Genomic DNA, 6,443 nt, shown 5'->3' with positions numbered 1-6,443 from the left:
AAGAGAGGAGAATTTAAAGAAAAGTTAATCATGCCCAATGTTAAACACGGTGGAGGTTGTGTGATGGTATGGGCTTGTTTTTCTTCCTCAGGCACTGACGACCTTTGTATTGTAGAAAGGTCAATGAATGCTGCAAAATATTAATACATTTTGCACTCTTGTTTTTATCCAGTGCTAGAAGGCTTATTGGACAGAAGTTTTTATTCCAGCAGGATAATGACCCTAAGCAGTCTGTGAAATCTACAAAGGAATTTCTGAAAAAAAGGAAGATTTCAGTTATAGATTGGCCTTCTCAGTCCCCAGACTTGATGGTTGCTTTTGACAAGATGGAAATCAAAGTCGAATGCAGAACTCAAAGCTGTGTGATGAAGAATGGGCAAAAATATCATAGCTTGCATTTTATGTAATAATTTGTTGTTTTATTATAAAGCTGGATCTCTACTTTAATTTATATCTTTCAGTAGAACAATAAGAAATGCTAAAAATCACTTTCTTTGTGTGGTTTTTCAGTTTTTTTTAAAAACTGCCCAAATACTTTATATATATATATATATATATATATATATATATATATATATATATATATATATATATATATATATAATATATATTGTATATGATATAAATGCTGACTGTTACACATGGTGATACTGTACATTTCACTAGAACCAGAAGCTAATGATACATGCAAAACAAAATATGACTGCAAACAATATAGCAGATAGTTTGATTTAGCAATAAACAGAGAATCACAAACGTCTAGATACAAATGGCAAAATCATAGATGAAGAGAAAAAATAGCAAATATATTTAATGATTACTTTTCACAAATTTTTACAAAGGAGGATACGGTCAGTATGCCCCAGATGCTGACCTGTTCCTATCCAGTTTTAGATAACTTTAACATAACTGAGGCAGAAGTATTAAAGGGACTAGGAGCGCTTAAAATTAACAAATCCTCTGTGCCAGATGAGTTGAGCCCAATAGTATTCAAAGAAGTTAAAGAAGTTATTTACAAACCGCTAACCAAGATCATGGAACAGTCTGTTGACACAGGGGTTGTACCGACAGACTGGAAAATTACAAATGGAATACCGATTCACAAAAAGGGAGACAAAACCGAACCAGGTAATTACAAACCAAAAAGCTTGACTTCTATTATATGTAAACTTATGGAAACTATAATAAGATCCAAAATGGAAAATTACCTATATGGTAAAAGTATCCTGAGAGACAGTCTTCATCGTTTTAGGAAAGGGAGATCATGTCTAATTAATTAACATAGGACATGATTTATTTAGATTTCCAGAAAGCTTTTGACAAAATCCTGCATAAAAGATCAATTCTCAAACTGAACGCAGTAGGGATTCAAGGAAATGCATGCACATGGATTAGGGAGTGGTTAACATGTAGAAAACAGAAAGTACTGATTAGAGGAGAAACCTCAAATGGAGTGAGGTAACCAGTGGAGTACCATAGTGATCAGTATTAGGTTCTCTGCTCGTCTAAATCTACATTAATGACTCTGGTATAGTAAGCAAACTTGTTAGATGCAGGCAACACAAAAATAAGAGGTGTGGCAAACACCATTGCATCAGCAAAGGTTATTAAAAATGATCTAGACAGCATTCAGAACTGGGCAGACACATGGCAAATGACATTTAATATAGAAAAGTGTAAGGTACTGCACGCAGGCAATAAAAATTTATATAATAAATACCATATGGGAGATACTGAAATTGAAGAAGGAACCTTTAAAAAAGATAAGATCATTTATGTTGACTAGACAATGTGGGGAAGCTATAAAAATGCCAACAAAATGCTCTGATATATAGTAAAAAGTGTTGAATTTAAATCAAGGGAAGTAATGTTAAAAGTGTACAATGCAATAGTAAGACCTCATCTTGAATATTGTGTTCAGTTCTGGTCACCTCGCTACAAAAAGGATATTGCTGCTGTAGAAACATTGCAAAGACGAGCGATCAGAATTTTCTCAGATTTAAAAGGCATGTCATATGCAGACAGGCTAAAAGAATTGAATTTATTCAGTCTTGAACAAAGAAGACTACATAGCGATCTGACTCAAGCATTCAGATTTCTAAAAGGTATTGACAATGTCGCACCAGAGGACTTTTTCGACCTGAATAAAAAAAAAAGGATATTAGATAAAGGGGAATGCAGAACAGAAAACAGGAGGCACTTTTTTACACAGAGAATTGTGGGAGTCTGGAACCAACTCCCCAGTAATGTTGTTGAAGCTGCTTGATGAGATTCTGGGATCAATAAGCTACTAACAACCAAACGAGCAAGATGGACCAATTGGCCTCCTCACATTTGTTAACTTTGTTATGTTCTTATGTTTGTATATGCTATGTGGGTCTAATAAAGTGATTGATACATTTGAAAACTGGGTCATGGTCATTCCATGAATAGAACATTTTATAGAAAGCTCTCTGTGGATAACATGTGAGTCCTCTACAAATATGTCTTCTCACACAATGGTAATGTATATAGTTTGCAGTGCCATTTATCAGAGGTCCCTCTTATAAAACATGTCCCCTTTGGTCACAATTTTTTATTTCCAGTTTTTTAAATTTTAAAACATTTTGGTGTGAACTCTATGAGTTCGAGAAGTTGCCCTGCCAAAACTTAAAAAAATAAATAAATAAAAAAATAAACATATATGCATTCAAAAATAGATACACAGATAGAAAACTTAACATAGTACAATTATGCACACAGTGACTGATTGTAGTTAAACCATAGCAAACTATAGTAAAAGCAAAACAAACTGTAATGAAGCTTAGTGACAGTATGGTAAACCATAGGTCTGCACAGCAAAGCCCAGAGGGGTGTGGTAAAGCATATTTAAAAAAACATGATAACTATGACTATGATAAATGCATAAAAGCATTGGTAAATTGCAGAATTAGCAAACCATGGTCAAGGGCTTAGAATCTTCATTTCCCCACCCTTACTATGTCTGGGCCTCTCTAGAATTGATTGCGCACTACAAAAAGCAATACAAAGTAAATAGTCTCTTTAATACAAAAATACCATTTAAGTGAATGTGCAACTAAGAAACAAGCAACTATTGAATAAATACAGTATCTCATATAATGTGCCACACTGTTACGGTTGTGCACAATTTTTTGTAAAATATTAAAGGTTTGGGTTTTAAGAAACCCTCTCTGTACGCTGTGACGTGCATAGTAGATGGTGAAGTTGATATAAGAAATATAAACAAATCACTTGGTTATAACTGAACAGCATTTCAATCCCTATCACTGTATATTTACTGCTTTGAGTCGGGATTTAAAAAATGTATTGTATTTCATGAGCATACAAACGAATAATGACACTTAATACATTAAAAAGGTGCCTGACCAAATTGTTTAAATAATTTGATTTTCACTCATAATATTTATTTAACTGTTTATTTGTAAAGATATTGGCAACGCACTCCCCAGAGCCAATTTTAAAATGCTTGATTGTGTTCCATAACTGGGTTTCTGTAGAATCAGGAAGTACTTGAAAAGAATAGGGCAGCTAAGATTCTACTGGCACAGATAATGCCAGATAATGGATTCTGAAGCCAAACTGTTTTATTACTAATCAATATTGGAGCAAAAAACTAAAAACAAAAGACCTATCTGTTTACCTTCTTACCATTACAATTAAGAAAAAAAATGTTGCTCAAAGCCCTATTGACAGTGCAGGATTTCAGTTACAAAAATTAAATCAAGAGAGAGGCTGTAGAAAACAACTAATTATATCATATCTGACCTTTCGCTTTTACAGTGAAGGGTCAGATAATCTCTTGAGTCTAAGGTGTATTATAATTAGGGCTTTACATTTTCAGCTTTTATTTTTGATCATATGATGTGTCTCTAAACTTATTTTTAGGCTATTCTATTTCCTATTTAAACTCAGAAAAAGCTGTTAAATTACAAATCAATGACACTTGTTTTTACCTTCAAAACTTGACTGAGCCTGATTCTATTTCTTTTAATTTTATTTCAAACTGATCCGAGAAATTCTGTTAATTGTTCATGACCGACCCTATTTGCATTTCCTTCTTGTATGCGCCTAGTGTATCGTTGTGCTTTTGTTATTCTCATTTAGCAGATTTGTCCTGACAAGAGATTATTTTCAACATAAAATACCCAGTACAGAGTGTACACTGATAGTAAGCCCATCATTAAAAATCTCCTTGACTTGTAGCAAAGAAAACAAAACTTCTTAAAGCTAGTCTTTAATTAGTTGTTGTCTCTTTATTAGGATGCAGGCTCCATTATAAACTATATTGTGTTAAATCTGTTTTCAGGCAGGGAAAGTTTAGTATCAACGCAACATGTGTCAGAGTTTAACATATATACACCTGTGATGTGTTTAATCGAGTTTACAAATATAGTCACTTTTATTTTGGGGTTCTATAATAGAATATAAGCTTTCTAGCTGTAAATATATTCTCAAAAAGAGCCAACAACAACGATCCAAAGCACACATCAAAATCCACTTCAGACTGGTTAAAAAAGAATAAAACCAAGGTTTTGGAATCGCTTAGTCAAAGTCCTGATCTGAATCCAATTGAGAATCTTTGGTATGAGTTGAAGAAGGCTGTACACAAGAGAAGTCCTCGGAATTTGAATGAACTGAAACAATTTTGCATTGAAGAATGGTCAAAAATCACTAAAGACACAGGCCAAAAGCTCATTGTGAAAATCCTAATCATCTAAAAGAGGTTATTATTGCTAAAAGTGTCTCAAAATTAAATGTTATTAATTAAATGTTATTAATTAAATGTTATTTGTCAGGGTATGCATACTTTTGAATTAGCATTTTTGGAGCTTTGCAAAAAAATGAAATAAATAATTTCTTGTAACTTTTTCCTCATCCACAAAAGCAAAACTTTTGCTACAAAAGATTTTTCCTATAATTATTTGTTTTTGAGAAATTTGTAGAAATTATACATTTCCATTGGAGTTTGTAAACTATTGGTTACAACTGTGTGTCTATGTGTGTGTGTGTGTGTGTGTGTGTGTGTGTGTGTGTGTGTGTGTGTGTGTGTATATATATATATATATATATATATATATATATATATATATATATATATATATATATATATATATATACACACACACACTTTTATACACACACTTTTATACACACATATATACACACACTTTTTTTTATATATATATGAAACCAATTAAAAAGGTGGATGAAAGCTTTGCTACCTACAATCCCCTGCTCTTAAGTGCCGGAAGAGGGATCAGAAATAAACTTTAGCATGTATAAGGTGCTGAGTAGACATGCACTGGTGCACAGGGTTTAAGAGGCAAGCTGCCCCTCCAGTTTGTTCAGGATAGCACAGTTTTGTAACACCCAGGGATTCTGATGTATCTGTTAAATAATGATGCATTAAGGCTGGTATAACAATCCACCACAGGATGAAGCAGTGTAGTCAAACCACACTGGATGCCAATGATATGGGATGCACCACATGTTTATAAAGCATGGAAATAATTGTCTTGCCACCAGTCAATATAGGACTTTTCTGTTTTTTTAAGACACTCCGTCAAAATGGTGGCCAACTTTTGAAAGAAAAGATTTTAACTGTGTCAAAAAATTTATAATTTGAGTTGTTTTGACCATAGGTGGTAACTTGGGGTATTCCATAATTGATATAGAGTTTTTAATATGTATTTTTCAACCTTTCATGTAGTTTGGATTATTAGAACTAAATTTGAAAAGATGTAAAAGCCTGTAAAAGAAAAGAGAACTACAAGGAATCACAAACATTTATGCAATGTAGGGTATAACAGTGTTGCGTAGAGTGCCACACCCACTAGTTCCTGGTGGTTGAAGTCCGTTCCACAAAGTTCAATATTCACAATCACAATGTAAGCTGCCACACATTGTAGGGATAGAATAGTTCAATCTCTATGCACATCCAATCCTTGAATTACCTGGCAGTCTCCCAACAGAAGTTAGAGAGAGATAGAGAGAGAGATAGAGAGAAGAGAAAGCTTTCTCTAAACTGTGGAAAACACCTATACTATATATATATATATATATATATATATATTATATATAATATATATATATATATGATCAATATATATATATATATATATATAGTGTACATGCCCAGACGTGTAAAACAACATTTTATACTATCCAAGTTTTGGGTTTTATATATATATATATATAATAATATATATATTATAATATATATATATATATATATCTATATATATATATATACTTGAAAGTGGAGTTCCGGTTAGCTAGCTGATGCCGTGGTCTGTAATATATATAGTGTTGTTTTAAACAGAAACTTGTGCTGTTCCCATTTGTGCACAACAATTAATTATTATGTTTTTATTTATTTTGCAATGTATGTAGCAAATCATTTGAACTTATAACAGCCTTTT

This window comes from Polyodon spathula, chromosome 1 (assembly GCF_017654505.1).
Source record: "Polyodon spathula isolate WHYD16114869_AA chromosome 1, ASM1765450v1, whole genome shotgun sequence".
NCBI classification, from domain to species: domain Eukaryota; kingdom Metazoa; phylum Chordata; class Actinopteri; order Acipenseriformes; family Polyodontidae; genus Polyodon; species Polyodon spathula.
This window is presented reverse-complemented; position numbering follows the sequence as displayed.